Source organism: Pelodiscus sinensis, chromosome 7 (assembly GCF_052426305.1).
Source record: "Pelodiscus sinensis isolate ZL-2025 chromosome 7, ASM5242630v1, whole genome shotgun sequence".
In the NCBI taxonomy this organism is placed as follows: Eukaryota; Metazoa; Chordata; order Testudines; family Trionychidae; genus Pelodiscus; species Pelodiscus sinensis.
This window is the reverse complement of record NC_143058.1, coordinates 50,470,374-50,487,526: the sequence shown is the minus strand read 5'-3', so window position 1 is coordinate 50,487,526 and position 17,153 is coordinate 50,470,374. Positions and strand designations below refer to the sequence as shown.

Sequence of the window (17,153 nt, the reverse complement as noted above, 5' to 3'; positions counted from 1 at the left end):
GAAGAAACATGTCATAGTGATCCCTTTACTTCTTCTCTTGCTGTAGTTGTCTTAAAGCTTCCTCTTATTTTCCAGCTGACACAAAGACTTCAGGACAGAGTGGATGGAATAGTTTGCCTAATTTCTGCCCTGAGACAGTTGATAGTGATACAGAGATAAAGTTTCTAGATACCATTAATGACTGCTTTTTGGGTCCCTGAAACTCACAAGGGGAGAGGAAATACTTGATTTAGTTCTTAAGTAGAGCCCCAGGATCTTGTTCAAGATGTGGATATAGAGGAACCACTTGGTAATAAAATTTAATTATATTATGATTGAACATCATTGTGGGGTGGGGGAAAATACTAAGGAAGTCCACCAAAGTAGCATTTAACTTCCAGAAGGGAAACTAGAGAAAAATGAAGAAGCTAGTAAAACACATTAAAAGTAACCATCACAAAGGTGAAATGCCTGCAAGCTGCATTTTAAAAAAACTCCTCAGCAGAGGCTCAACTTAAATAATTCTCAAATTAAATAGAGGATCTAATAATGCCACTGTGACTAAATAACAGAGTAAAAGAAGCAGTCAGAGGCAAAAAGGCATTCTTTAAAACCTTGAAGCCCTATTCTGTCAAGGAAAATAGAAAAGAACATAAACTCTAGCTAGTCAAGTGTAAAAGTACAATTAGGGAGGCAAAAAATATTTTAAGTACATTAGAAGCAGGAAGCCTGCTAGACACCCAGTGGGTATAAGAGAAAGGACTCCAGAGAGTCCTAAGCTGTTGTCTGATTCTTATCCCTTTCACTCGTCTATCAGGGCACCAAATGAGGAGTCCACACACAAAATTATAAAAGAAAGTATACTTTATTTCCTATAGCATAGGAAAGGTAAAAAAGACTAGAAAAGAATAGAATAACTGGGTCTGGAAACTGCAGGAGTCACACAACAACAACAACAGGTACACAGAGGAGGCTAGCTGATGTTAGACCTCCTGTCTTAGCTAGCTCCAGGGAAAGCTGACTTCACATCTCCTCTCCAGGTGATAGGGATCGGGGATGACTTCAGATCTCCTCTCTAGGTGACAGTAGAAGCTTAGGGTAGGCCCTAACTCAAAACCCACCCAACCCCTTTGCGCCGTCTCAAGTGTGTATTAGCCCTGTCTAATCCAATGATCTGTGCTTGCAAGTGTGCTCTCCAGTAATCAAATACCATTGTTACCCCACGTAACTAACAACTGACACTCCAAGCCAGTGATCAGTTTTCTGAGCAGCACTATTGCACCCTGTCAGTGAGAAGGCTGGTGGAAGAGAGCCCTGAGCACCCTCAAGTTATACACTCCTATTGCCTAGCAACACTTTCCCACTCTTTCCCTGTTTCCCCGCCTTTTCCTTGAGCAAGGAAGAAGACTAATCAAAATGGAGGCTCACCTGTTGTTTGAAGAAATGGTGAACCTACAAATAAACAACTTAAACCATTTCAGCTGAACTGATTATGAAAAGGTCTAACATTAAAGAAGAAGCCCGCATTAACAATTGGAGAATCAATGTGCTAAAGGAGAATTCAGTAAATATGACACCATTGCAAAAAAGCTAAATTAATTCTTTACATCAGTCTTTACTGCAGAGGATGTGAGGAACATTCCCATAATTGAATCATTCGTTGTAGGTGACAAATCTGAGGACCTGTCCCAGATTGAGGTGTCAGTAGAAGAAATTTTGGAACACATTGTTTTTCTTCAAGAGATGTCCCTGTGGGTGTTTGACTCCTGGTGTGTAGGTGCATCCCTATACATTCAAAGAGAGTTTCTTAGCAATCTCGGTGTGACCTATCTCACTCATGATTGTCTGCAAAAGTAGCGCATACGTGACCCAGATTCTTCAGTTCCCTGACATGAGACAGAACTTTCAGTCCTCTAGAAGAACAAGAAAAATAGTTTAGTTTAGCATAGTTGTCCTCAGTAGCATAGTTCATAGTTATAGTTGATAGTAAATAATTCATAATCCCATTAAAAAAGGGGTTTCTAGTCAGCTGTGCCTGGCTTGCCAAGGTTCATACATAAGAACGGCCATACTGGATCAAAACAAAGATCCAACTAGCTCAGTATCCTGTCTTCTGACAGTGGCCATTGTCAGGTCCTGTAGAAGGAATGAACAGAACAGGAAATCATGAAGTGATCCTTTCATGTATTTCCAGCCTCTGACAAGCAGAGGCTAGGGATACCATTCCTACCCATCCTAGCTAATAGCCTATGATGGACCTAACCTCCATGAATTTATCCAGTTCTTTTTTTAACCCTGTTAAAATCCTGATCTTCACAAAATCCTCTGGCAAAGAGTTCCACAAGTTGACTGTGCCACTGTATGAAGAAAAACTTCCTTTTGTTTGTTTTAAACCTGCTTCCTATTAATTTCATTTGATGGCAACTACTTCTTATGTTATGGGAACAAGTAAATAACTTTTTTTCTTATTCACTTTTTCCACACCAGTCATGATTTTATAGACTTCAAGCATATCCCCCCTTAGTCTCCTCTTTTCTAAAATGAAAAGTCCCAGTCTTTTTAATCTCTCTTCATCTGGGACCCATTCAAAATTCCTAATTGTTTTTGTTGCCCTTTTCTGAATATTTTCCAATGTCAATATATCTTTTTTGAGATGGTACATCTGTACACAGTATTCAAGATGTGGGTATATCATGGATTTCTTCTTTTAGTAGTATATCCCATGGATGCTCAACTGTTGGTGTAGGGTCATCCTAGTGCCCAGATTGGAGTTTTCATGAACAGTGGTCAGCAGGACCACGCATGTACAGCACGCACCTCGCACCGTTCTTGCTTTTTGATTTCTCGCGCGGTCCGGCTCCTGCCAGTTCCTCCTTTTCTGCCCCAGGTTGCAGATGGAGTGAGACCTTTCCCCCTCAATGGCTTTAGTCAGAGAAGGGATTTTAGTTTTAGAATAAGTTTTTTTTTCTGTATAGTTCAGTCCGTTTTTCAGTCGTTAATCATAGTTCTAGTTCTTTTGTTCAAAAAAACAAAACAAAACCCAAAACAGGTTTTTCTGTGTTAAGTGTTTACCTCACCTTTCTCCCACCCTTCCCCCCAAAAAAAGTGTGAGAGAAAGGGGGGGAGATGGAGGGGGGAAGGAGGAAGGAATAGTAATAACAGAAAAGAAAAAGAATAAATAAAGAGAACTCAGGAGAAGTAAGTCAGAGACTGCTTATCCATTTATCAACACCGTGGTGACAGGCTCTCTAATGCCTGGTTTGCTGGGGTTTAAGAAGTGTGCCACATCAGGAGCCCATACAGAGTGCCTAAAATGTTTGGGCAAAACCCGTGTGCCTCAAAAGTGTACACACTGTGCAAAACTCACAGTGAGAGCACAGCGTGATAGAGAGATAAGGCTTAGGATATTTTTATTCAGTAAAGCCCTGCAGTCCTCAATCAGACTCGCTGCGAAAAGGAAAACGGAGAGCTTCTTCTCTTATAGTGGCTCCTTCATATAAAACGGCTTCACCAGCTCGTTCCCTACCACTGGCCTCCACAAGTAGAATAATTAGCAGGGAGAATCTGGGAACATCTGGTGCCACTAAACAGTGGCTTAAAACGGCCCCTGAGCTGAAAACTTGGCACAAAACATCTGCAGTACCGGTAGCTATAGCACTGGCAAGACGCTCGGTGCCACCAACCTTGGCACCGCAAGCTGCAGCACCGTCTTTATCGGCAACACTGGTGCCACGTCTAGCCAAGTCCTTGGCACTGACCCACGTGGTGCAGACACTGGCACCAACCTACATGGTGCAGACACCAGCACTGACACAAACCATGCAGACACCGGTGCCGACACATTCAGCACCAACATTGATGCATGATTCAGAATGCCTGGCATCGGAGGAGACTGTTAGCCCCCCAGCACCGAAAAAGGCGACTCATAAATCCCACAGAACACAGAGCTGCTCACCTTTTTCACCTGCTCCATCATTACTGTCACCTTTTCTACACTCATCACTGATGCAAAGGTCCAATCTTGCACATAAGACACATTATGGACTGGGAGCTGATCTCTCTCGTTAGCCACAACCGTACCGAAGATACAGTTCCTTATCACTTCCTCCATCCTCAAGGGGTTCTATCAGATCATTCCACTCTCTAACACTCTGTCCTCATACATACCATCATGAACACAGATTGAACATCTGCTCACCACACAGATTGAACATCACTCCCCTGATAGATAGAAATATCAATAACACAGGCATTCACATTGGTATGGCTACTCATCTCATTGGTTTCCACGATATCACTACCAATGACAGGGGTATCATCCATCCCGCTGCTTGGAACAGCCGCACACATACGGATATTCACCCTCTCCAGCATCGCATGGACCAAAGATCACAATGTCCTCTTCGAACCCCCAACCAGTAAATACATCAGCACTATGAACCCTAGGAGGGACAGATTTCTGAGACAGAGGAACTGCAGCCTGATGTCTCGCCAACAGATCAGTCTTCCTCATCTACCAATGAGGCAATTATTCCCGGTGACCAATCGCCACCTGATGACCTGAAACAGTTTCAGGAACTTTTTAAGAGAGTGGCTACCAGCCAAGAGATACAGCTCACCGAGGTCCAAGACAAGCAACCCTGACTCCTTAAAAATCTCCAACCGTCTCAACGTGCAAAAATTGTGATTCCTATATATGAAGCTATTATGGAGGCTGCGGACAATATCTGGCAGACTACCCGCATCAATAACCCCAACTAATAAGTGGGTGGATAAAAAGTACTATGTCCTATCCAAAGGTGCAGAACTTCTCTTTTCCCACTCAGCAGCTCAGCAGAGGTCAAAACTTCCACAGCACAAGAATAATTCTGCGAATAAGGATAGTTGTGCCTTGACATCTTTGGGCGTAATATGTCCTCATCATCAATCCTTCTCATTAGAATAGCTAATTACGCAGCGTTGCTTTCCAACCATAATTTCTGTAAGTATACTAAACTTACCTCCCTTATTGAGCATTTACCAGACTCGAAAAGATCTGTACTAAAATCAGTAGTACAAGAGGGATATGCTTAATCAAGAACCTCTCTCCAAATAGCCTTAGATATAGCCGACACAGCAGCCTGTGCCACGGCAACTTCTGTGGTCATGAGAAGGACTTCCTGGCTTCAGACTGCTGCAGTTCCTCATGAACGGCAGACAAAAGTGGAAGACCTCTCTTTTGATAAAGACAAATTATTTATAGGGAAGACAGACGAGGTCTTACATTCCAGTAAAGATTCAAGAACCACCCTTCGTACTTTGGGTATGTACACCCTACTGTACAGATGTAGACGATACGTGCCATACCAACGGCACCAAGACTTTTCATATCCTAGATACCAACAATGGGGATTTGATCAACCCAAACTGAGGCAATGACTGCAGAGGTGACAACCTCAGAACAACCGTAACCAGAGTCAGCAGACAAGCAAACATCAAGTTTGACTTCCAAGTCAAGGGCTTGCAAGCCCTTGTTGGATCACCATGATCAATCTACCCCAACCTTCCATCATCATCTGAGACCATTTTACCACCTCTGGGCTACCATCACATCATATCGCTGACTTCTAGAGATTGTGTCATCCAGCATACCCTTCATAGCAATACCTCCCACCTCCACACCATCCCCATCCCTCTTCAGAACCCTTCTCATGAGGATCTACTCAAAAAGGAAGTCCTCCATCTCTCAGACATCGGAGTAGTAGAAAAGGTGCCAGAAGAGTTCAAGGGCAGGGGTTTCTACTCCTACTACTTTCTCACATCAAAAAAGAGAGGTGGCTGGAGACCTATTTTAGACCTTTGCAGATTGAACTGATATCTACAGAAGCAACGATTCAAGATGGTGACCATCCATTATCCCAGCATTAGAACAGGGAGACTGGTTTGAGGCCCTCAACCTGCAAGACACCTACTTTCATATTACCATATATCCAGTACACAGATGATTTTTACGCTTTGTGGTCAGATTGGAACACAATCAGTACCGTTTCCTACCTTTCGGCCTGTCATCAGTACCCAGAGTGTTTTCAAAGACACTCGCTGTCATAGTGGCATACCTAGGTCAGCAACAAATTATGATTTTTCCCTATCTAGATGACTGTCTAATAAAAGGGCCAACAGATGCGGACACTCTCCATATGATATCTATAACCAGATGCACGTTCAACTGTCTTAGGCCTCATTCTCAACAAACAGAAATCAACACTTCTACCTACAAAAACCTTAGTGTTCATTGGAGCCCACCTAGATTCCACCACGGCAAGGGTGTACTTACCCCTGCAATGATTCTGAGCAATCCAAGACCTCGTATTTACTCTCTCAAACAGCCCCAGATCGCCAGTACTTACCTGTCTTCAGCTCATGGGTTATATGGCAACTACAACTTATGTTGTTGCTTCTGCCAGGCTTCATTTTTGCTGTCTTGAACTCTGGCTTGCCTATTTTTACACTCACTGGAAGTGGGATGTACACAGACCATACCTACCGACATTATAACTTCTCTAAAGTGGTAGACTGAACCAAATAACTTACTTGCAGGAGTCCCATTCCATTGGGATCAACCTACCACACAGATTACTACCGACGCCTCCCTCATGGGATGCGGAGCTCATATGGGAGACATGACTGTCCAAGATCTATGGATGACGAAGGAATTTACTTTGCATATCAATCTGTTGGAACTCAGGGCAGTTGCAAATGCATGCATGCATTTTTTGCCACAAATCCGAGGAGCCACAGTGAGGATACTTACCGACAATGTCTCCACAATGTATTATATGTATCAATAGGGGGGCACTTGTTCTCGCTCCCTGTGTGCCAAGGCGATTAGACTATGGAACTGGTGCATCCACAATGTGGTTACCCTGACAGCTTCCTACTTACCAGGAGTCAACAACATGTTAGCAGTCTCGCTCAGCAGACATTTTGCCCCAGACCACGAATGGGAGCTTCATCGGCATGTCCTCCAGCCTATTTTCAGTCGCTGGGGTCGTCCACAAATAGACCTCTTTGCCTCACACAGCAATATGCAATGCCACCAATACTGTTCCAGAACTGGCATAGGTCATGGATCTCTAGGGGATGCCTTTCTCCTCCATTGGAGGGGCCCCCTCTTATATGCCTTTCCTTCTACACCACTCATTCCAAGAGTTCTCGAGAAAATCAAGAGATGGTGCAACCGTGATTCTCATAGCCCCATTCTGGGCACGACAAACGTGGTTTCCCTATCTTTATCAGATGTCTCCTCCACCTAATCACCTTCCCACATATCCCGATCTCCTAACCCAGAACAACAGGACCCGAATTCATCTTCAACCCCATACACTACAGTTGACAGCCTGGCTCATTGTTGGTTCCAAGAAGGCAAACTCCAGTTCGGACAAAGTGAGAGATGTCCTATTACATAGTAGAAAACAATTCACTATATGCACTTATCTCCACAAGTAGTGCAGATTCCTATCTTGGTACACCGCTAAAGAACTGTATGGCACCCTTACACCTTATTTGAGACTATATCCTACGATTAAAAGAAACAGGGTTAGCCCTAGCGTCTTTGAAAGTACACCTAGCAGTGATCACCGCATTCCACAGCTCAATTGATGTTTCTTCAGTGTTTGCACATCCTATCACTAGGAGGTCCTCAAAGGCCTCTCCAATATATTTTCCTCATGCAGGCTCTATCACCTGCATGGAACCTGGAGCTGGTTCTTGACACTCTAACCAATGCTCCTTTCGAGCCAATAGCAACTGCTCCATTTTCAATGATCATACTCAAAGTTACATTTCTGCTAGCCATCACCTCCACCTGCAGAGTTGGAGAAATAGCAGCCCCAATGGCAGTGCCACCATATGCTATTTTCAGCAAGGACAAAGTCACGCTGCATCTACATCCATCCTTCATTCCCAAAGGCTTGCTCAAATTTCCACATAAATGAGCCAATTGTACTTCCATCTTTCTACCCCAAACCACGTGCGAGTGCTCGTGAGGTCTTGCTTCATCGCTAGTCTTGTGTAGATCACTTGCCTTCTATTTAGAGAGAACTCAAACCTTTTGGAGAACACACCATCTACTAGTTTCAGTAGCTGAACTCTGCAGATGCCAACCCCTCTCATCACAGCGGATCTCAAACATCATTGTTACTTGCATTAAAAAGTGCTATGCTATACTATACGGAATAAACCACTGCCAGAGACACTAAGAGCTCATTCTACGAGAGCTGTAGCAAACTCCATGGCTTTCCTTTGTGGAGTTCCTCTCAGAGATATTTGCCGAGCGGCCATATGGTCCACTAACGACACCTTCATGAAACACTATGCAATTTCTCCTAAGTTATCTATGTGGTAGCATCTGCAGTGCTCTCGATTGTCAATAAGCAGTGACTCCATTACCCGCCTTCCTTATACTCTGGAATTGCTACGCAGTCACCTACAGTGGAGCACCCATAGGGACACTATTCGAAGAAGAGGAGGAAGTTACTCACCTTGGTGCAGTAACAGTGGTTCTTTGAGAAGTGTGTCCCTGTGGGTGCTCCACTATCTACCCTCCTCCTTGCTTTGGAGTCTCTTATTATATCTTGCAGGTACTGGGGTGGATTCGAAGAACTGGCAGGAGCCGGACTGTGTGAGAGATCAAAAGGCACGAACAGTGTGAGGCGTGTGCTGCGCATGCGCGGTCCAGCTGACCATTGCTCATGAAAACTCTGATCTGCAGCGCTGGGACAACCCGAAACCAACAGTGGAACATCCATGGGGACACACATCTCGAAGAACCGTCATTACTGCACCAAGGTGAGTAACTTACTCTTATAAAGAGGCAATAAGTTATTTTCTGTCTTATTCGTTATCCCTTGTTTAATGATACCTAACATTCAGTTTGCTTTTTTGACTACCGCTATACATTGAGTGGACATTTTCAAAGAACTGTCCACAGTAACTCCAAGATCTCTCTCTTGAGTAGTTATAGATAAGTTAGTCCCCATCATTTTTTATGTATATTTGGGATTATTTTTTCCGGTGTGCATTACTTTACATTTATCAACATTAAATTTCATTTGCCATTTTGTTGCCCAATCACTGAGTTTCATGAGATCTTTTTGAAGCTCTTCATAGTCTGCTTTGATCTTAATTGTGTGCAGTTTAGTATCATTTGCAAATTTTGCCACTTCACTGTTTACCCCTTTGTCCAGATCATTTATAAATAGGTTGAATAGGATTGGTCCCAGTTCAGATCATTGGGGAACACCACTACTTACCTCTCTTCATTCTGAAAACTTACCATTTATTCCTATTCTTTGTTTTCTGTCTTTTAACCAGTTATCAATCCATGGCTATGTCTACATTGCACTCTAACTGAAAATAAGATACGCAATTTGTGCTACGCAAATTACGTACTTATTTCAAGTTTATTTCAAAGTAGGCTATTTTGAAATTTGGTGCTGTCTACACAGCACCAAATTTTGAAATAAAGTGCTATTTCAAAACATCCCTTAACCTTCGTGGATGCCAAAATAGTGCTCTGAATTTTTTTTTCAAAAATAGCATTATTTTGAAAAATATTTTTACAAACACTTGTCCTCCACACCCACCCCAAGTTTGTACCTAAAGTGCCGTCTTCATTCCACGTCAAGCCCCTTAACTTACCAACTTTTTTCCCCAAACCATATACTAATTCCATCAAAAAGTCATAACAGAAGAACGGCCATACTTGGTCAAATCAATGGTCCATCTAGCCTGGTATCCTCTCTGCCATCAGTGGCCAATACCAGATGCCCCAGAGGAAGGGAACACAACAGGTAATCCTCACATGATTCCTCTCCTGTCATCTGTTTCCAGACAAACAGAGACTAGGGACGCCATTCCTACCCATCCAGGCTAATAGCCATTGATGGACTTTATCTCCATGAATCTATCTAGCCCTTCTTTTGAACCCTATTGAAGTCCCAGTCTTCACCACATCCTCTGGCAGTGTCAATTGCACATGCTTGACATTAGACATGCACTAGCATTTTATATAGACAGGACCAGAGCCTTTAGAAAGACCCCACAAACCTTTTTGTCCATAGCAGACTGCTCCTCAAGCACTCATATATCTAAACAGAGGCTTTCTAAATGGATTGCAGATTGCATTTGACTATGCTACCAATCCAGGGTTCCCAACTTCCTCTCTTACAGTCTGGTAAGTGTAACTTCAGAGGAACTACAACAGAAGACAGGTGAGGAAACAGTACACCATTTCCTCTCAAAATAGTTTAGTCAGTTATGTTCCCTGTTTCTTTCTTCTCAAATGTCTTCTATGGTATTGCTATTAAGAGTCCAAAATGTGTGGTGTTGAAGGTTCAGGCGTGGCAGCACAAATTTAATCCTATTTACTTGTAAATTTGCTTTCTGTGAGTGGATTGGTTTCTAAAAGGAAAGGAAATGTTTTATTTCTTCCACAGTAAGGATATACAAAAACTTAACTGGACTTTATTTTTCAAAAGTAATCAAATGGGGAATATAAAAAAGTCATTGCTATAAGGAGTAAAGATCCAATCCGGTCATTTTTTCTGCCTACATGTTCAAAAAGGGAGAGAGAGAGAAACCCAGAATATGTGCTGCCAGTCAGAAGAAAGCAAATTTACAGGCAGTTAAGATTGAAAACTTTCTTATGCCAAACAACTTTACATTTTCAGATATTCTTCTTTTAATATCTCACTAACATATTTCAGTGATAGAAATGTAGCCGTGTTAGTCTGGGGTAGTTGAAGCAAAATGCAGGACAATGTAGCACTTTAAAGACTAACAAGATGGTTTATTAGATGATGAGCTTTCGTGGGCCAGACCCACTTCCTCAGATCAAATAGTGGAAGAAAGTAGTCACAACCATATATACCAAAGGATACAATTAAAAAAAATGAACAAATATGAAAAGGACAAATCACATTGCAGAACAGAAGGGGGATGCGGGGGGGGGGGGGGAAGGGGGAGGAAGGAAGGTAAGTGTCTGTGAATTGCTGATATTAAAGGTAGGGAGAGTGGGATGTTTGTGAGTTAATGGTATTACAGGTGATAATTGGGGAAACTGTCTTGGTAATGGGTGAGAAAGTTCAAATGACAGTTCAGAGGATTCCCTTTCAAGTGCAGATGTAAAAGGTCTTTGTAGCAGAATGCAGGTGGCTAAGTCATTTAGAGAGTGTCCTTTCTGGTTAAAGTACCGCATCTGCTCTAACCCCACTAACAGAGACCAGAAGCTTCAGGATCTCTACCAAGCATTTATAAATCTCAACTACCCACCCAGAGAAATAAAAAAGCAAATTGAAAGAGCCAGACGAATACCTAGAAACCATCTACTTCAAGACAGACCCAAGAAAACCAACAATAGAACACCACTTGTCATCACCTACAACCCCCAACTTAAACCTGTCCAACACATTATCAATAAACTACAGCCTATATTGGAACAGGATACCATACTCAAAGAGGCTCTGGGAGACAGACCCATAGTCTCCTATAGACAACCACCTAACCTCAAGATGATTCTTACCAACCACCACAGGACATACCACACTAATACCAACCCTGGTACCTTCCCTTGCAACAAACCCCGTTGCCAGCTTTGTCCACATATTCATTCTGCTGATACCATTATTGGACCTAACCAAGTGAGTTATAAGATCAAGAACACATATTCCTGCGCATCCAGAAATATAATCTATGCTATCATGTGCCGAAAGTGTCCGTCTGCTATGTACATTGGACAAACATCTCAGACACTTCGCCAAATGATTAATGCCCACAAAACAGATATCAGACAAGATCACAAAGAGAAAACAGTTTCTTGCCACTTTAACCAGAAAGGACACTCTCTAAATGACTTAGCCACCTGCATTCTGCTACAAAGACCTTTTACATCTGCACTTGAAAGGGAATCCTCTGAACTGTCATTCATGTTAAAATTCGACACTTGCCAACAAGGACTTAACAAGAATTTGAACTTTCTCACCCATTACCAAGACAGTTTCCCCAATTATCACCTGTAATACCATTAACTCACAAACATCCCACTCTCCCTACCTTTAATATCAGCAATTCACAGACACTTACCTTCCTTCCTCCCCCTTCCCCCCCCCCCCCGCATCCCCCTTCTGTTCTGCAATGTGATTTGTCCTTTTCATATTTGTTCATTTTTTTTAATTGTATCCTTTGGTATATATGGTTGTGACTACTTTCTTCCACTATTTGATCTGAGGAAGTGGGTCTGGCCCACGAAAGCTCATCATCTAATAAACCATCTTGTTAGTCTTTAAAGTGCTACATTGTCCTGCATTTTGCTTTAACATATTTCATACCTTATACACATGTAAACATGTTTCTGCACCAAAGAGCTTAAAATTTAAGGGCCCAATCCTACTCTTATTATAGTAAATGAAAACAGGATCATTCTCTGGACTACACAAAATATAAATGGATGTAATTTCTGGCAGTGGCTACTCTTGTGAGTAGTCCCATGATTTCATTGAGCCACACGTGTCAGAATGGTAGGAGCAGGCTCAAAAGTTAGGCAAAAGAATATATTAGAACAATAATTGGGTTGGGTTTGTGTATGATATTAGTCCCAATAATTGTGCATGTTTTCAAAATAATTTTATTTGTAATAAAAGTTCAATCAAAGAAATAGGAGGTGAGGCATGGAAACACACAGATGATTAGAAACTGATTTTCTTGTATACTGGTAATAAGTCAGTTAATAAAGTCTCAAATTTGAAGGGAAAAACAACCAGTTTTATACAAGTTCAAGTTATCGCTTAAACATTTATGCAATCTACAACAGATATACTAAAATACCAAAGAATAACAATAAATCACTGTAAATATTTGAATCATTTAATGTGTGCAAGTAAGACTAATCATATTTCATCTAGCTGGTTTCTGCTTTTTTTTAAATGCAAATACATGGGGAGAGTAAACTTTTTAAAAGATAATATTATCATTAGTTTATTAAACCTACTATATAACTCCTTGAGTTCTTTCTATAAATCAAATAAGTTGGCAATAGCTAAGTTCATACAAAAGCTTTTGTAAATATGTGAGTTAATCAGAAATTAAACTTGTAATGATATTAACCACTTGTTTCCCTTACTAACAAAATAGTAGTTTTAAATTATTTCCTGATTTTTTTTTTATTATATAAAATGCTGCCTGAACTAATTAAACCATTCAACATAATATAATGAGGACAGTTCTACTTTGGCACTATCCAGAGTACTGTGAGGTTTATTAGCTGCCTAACACTCCTCCTGCAGGCTAGATGGGAAAATTACATGCCAGTTCTATAAATGTTAATACAGAAAAACACATTTACTTATACATTTAAAACATTTTTAATTGGGAATAAATAAAAGATTTGATAAAGTTCACTTGTATTCTTTTCAGAAGTTTAGGTATCTTACGAATAGTACTTTTAATGTCCTTTCAAACAATGATTTGGGATTTTGTCTGGCCATAAGTTTATTATGTGCTCTAGTTAACATACATATTGTAATAATGGATATTTAGAATAAATCGTTTTTCTGAAATTTTCAGAGTCCTCTGTGCTAAGGATTCAGTTTGCATTAATTGTACATTAACAGCAATATACAGTCATTAAAACCTCAGATTTATTGTAGTCATACAATGAACATGAACCTGTAAATTACATAAGTGTGGCTAGATAGTACAGTAAAAATTACAGTATTTTTTATGTATCTGCTGTTTTCTCTTTCACCCCCAAACATTAAAAATATTTTAATAATCTTTTCAGAATGGTTGCAGAGTTCTTTTAGTACTCTTATAGAGTTTGTATAGAATAAATGACAGTAGTTGGCAATATTTATACCTGTAGGCATTCAACATTTTTGCTGGTGGAAAATAATATAAAACTTAGCTAAGAAATTTGAATATTGCATGCCCTACTGTTTATAATACCAACATTAAATACGTGTTTTTCTTTCATATTCAGGCAGTCCCCGGGTTACATGGATCCGACTTGCATCGGATCTCTACTTACAAACGGGGTGAGGCAACCCCGCACTAGCTGCTTCCCCCCAGCCGACCAGGGAGACGCAAAGCTAGCGCGCCCCCCCCCCACCCCCCAGTAGACCAGGGAGATGCGGAGCGGCTTTTCTCAGCAGACACCTCAGCTTGAGAATAAAGGACTGAGGGAAGTGAGGTGTGGGAGAATAAAACTGAGCTCTGGAGAAATGTTGGCTAGAGTTTCCCCTACAATATGTACCAGTTCTGATTTACATACAAATTCAACTTAAGAACAAACCTACAGTCCCTATCTTGTATGTAGCCCAGGGACTGCCTGTATTATGGAATGTACCAGAGATTGCATTGATTCTAGCTTTAGGGTTATGAGAGAGCCATGGAAAGGGAAAGGAGAGGAGGAAGAATGAGAGCGAGTGGGTGGCAGGAGGAGGAGCAAGAGAGCCAGGGTTAGGCCCTCCCTTGTGGCTAGCAGTGGGGGAAGAGCCTGGGTGGCTTTGGGTCCGGGCCTTCCCCAGCCTAGAGGGGGGTTGGAGAGTGTGGGGGGTGCAGCCCCTTACTAGTAATGTATTTTTAGGAACCTGTGTGAGAGGGGGATACTCAACCTCTTTGCCACTATATCTCTCACACTCCTGAGAATGTGATATTCATAAATGAGTAAATTGCAATGTAACATGTACCATACCTCATTATCTTACTCTTTTCTTTATCTGCCTTTTCTAGGAAAGGTCAGTATTATAGTGTCAAATCATTTAAAATTGATACATTGCTATAGCATTTAGGTGCAGAGAAACTAAAATTACACATTGGTAAGGCTTGTATGAAATTACATAGTAATTTTGTAATTACCAGGAGTCAGAGCCAATGCTAGACATAAGGATACTAAGCAATTGCTTAGGATCCCAAGGGGTTCAGATTCCCTCCCCCTTATTAATTCTTAGAGAAGGTATGTGTGTGGGGGGCAGGTCAGGAGATATTTCTCCTTAGGGCCCACAATATTTCTCCTAGCAGCAGAATTATTGAAAGTCCCACACAACAGAAAACTTACACTTTTACTGATTGTAAAATAACTAAAAGTTTCTCAGAGGTTTTGAACTTTTTCTCCAAGAATTAGTACCAATTAACCTGCTGATCTACATTAGCAGTTATAATCCTACTGGGTTTATTCTGTGGCCAAGGAATCAGTGTATATATACATATCATGATGAACATATTAAAAGGCCATAATTATTTGATCAATGTTGTTTTGTCTTTGTCTTTGTTGTAGGGGTTGCTCTTGACCCCTTAATTTCTTGTAGCTACTTGAAATACAGGGTTCAGCTAGCTATGAATTTGTCATTTTAAAATAAGACCTTAATGTTGGGGAAACTTACTTGGAATACTTGGAAGATCTGTGATTTCATCGATGTAAATAGTCTCTCCACCGATGCAGATGTTGGGGAAACAAATCCACTTCCCTCACAGGTTCAACCAAAATCCAAAATTTCTCATTCTTCAGGGTGTGATTGATGTCTTTTTGTTCTTCCATGTATTTAACTGAAAGATGTGGGCTGAATGTATGGAATCGTGTGTGCAATGTGTGTTTTGTGTAAACTCATAGTGAGTTGAATTCATTGTAAATGGATGTATATTACACTGAGGCCTCTCAGTACATTTTAACAAATCAAAATAAAAACCATTTAATTTAGCATAGCAAGCATACCATTTTTATTTTTTCCAGTTTTGTAAAAGTAGCATTTTCATTATAAAAGGTCTGGTGTAGCTCCATTAACAATAATATTGCAGGGGAGGATTCTTCTGTCACAGTGAACTACTAACGATATAATGTTTGAGCCGTTTTTCATCATGACATCACAAGCAATGTATTGGCAAACTGTTATGTTAGTCACTTTTATTCTTCATGTACTATAGCTATCATTGAAGAGATTTAAATTCCCACCTGAAAGAACAAAGATGCTGAATGCACCACTGATTTGATATTAAATGCTTTTCATCCACCTAAAAATACTACAATATTAAAAAACTGTTTTTGGTCAAGCAACAATGTATGTTTTGGCAGCAAAATTGTAATTCACTAACTTTTATTTCAAGCTAACATACTGCTTCAAATTCTCCTGTTATGCTAACCTTGTTGATAGTTACAGGAACTTATTACTATAGTAATTCATTAGCAATGCTGAATTAGAATTCTGAATTGCTGATGTTCATTGTTATTGTAATGAATAAGAAAAATGTATTGTAATATGTATTTAAGAGCGGAAAATTACATTGCTTTCCTATATGTCTTTCTGAGGAGTACAAATAATAGATATACTTATTAGATTGAAACTTTCCATTCATGTCAGCAGCATCCTCGTGGTCAGTAGAAATATTACTTTACAATGTTGGGGAGGGTAGATAATAGTGCTGTATGTGGAATAACTATGTTAAATGCCAAAACTAATAATTTTAACAATACCTAGAAACACAGGAGAAAAAGCTTGAACAGTACTGACAACAGGGACAGACAAGCATGAAAGATTAATGTAATCTTGCATATCATGATGCACGTTCTTACACAAAAAATCCATCTGTAAGTGTCATGTCAGTCAGCAAAAATCTTTGATGGGTGGATGCAGCTGGGCTGTCTCTTCTGGCAAAGCTGCCCTGGAAAATGCTAAATGTGGTTATGATGCTTTGTGCCATCTGTAGAATGCCAGTTTATCCTGTCCTCATTGGTATTTTCAGTACTACATGGGACATCAACAACCACAGAGACAGCAATGTACAGTGACAGATTCATTTCCTCCAGAGACTACCAGACTCTGGTGTATACTTGTGCCACCTTGCCTTATATTCTGTTGTCACTATTATTTGATTTTATTTCATCTTTCTATGTTTAACTCAGATTTTTAGTTAACCACTTTATGTATTCTAACATGGTCACTTGAGTGTGATTAAGTATTAGATAATTTACTTCTAACTGATGATAGGCTTAAACTTTCCCAATAATATATCAACTGTGCCATTATAGAAACTTTTGACCTACAAATGAATTACTAATCCTATGAATTTGAAATCACCTGCTTTAAATTAAAAACTGGCAATGTACCTGATACCACCAAATTTCTGTAGTTAAGAATTATTTTGAT

At 40.5% G+C, this 17,153-nt stretch overlaps 1 protein-coding gene across 5 annotated transcripts in view; it reads left to right on the top strand.

Annotated features, from left to right (window-relative positions):
- The window catches only part of CERKL (CERK like autophagy regulator), a 141,253-nt gene that overhangs the window by 93,342 nt on the left and 30,758 nt on the right, over window positions 1-17,153 (top strand). The window lies entirely within an intron of this gene.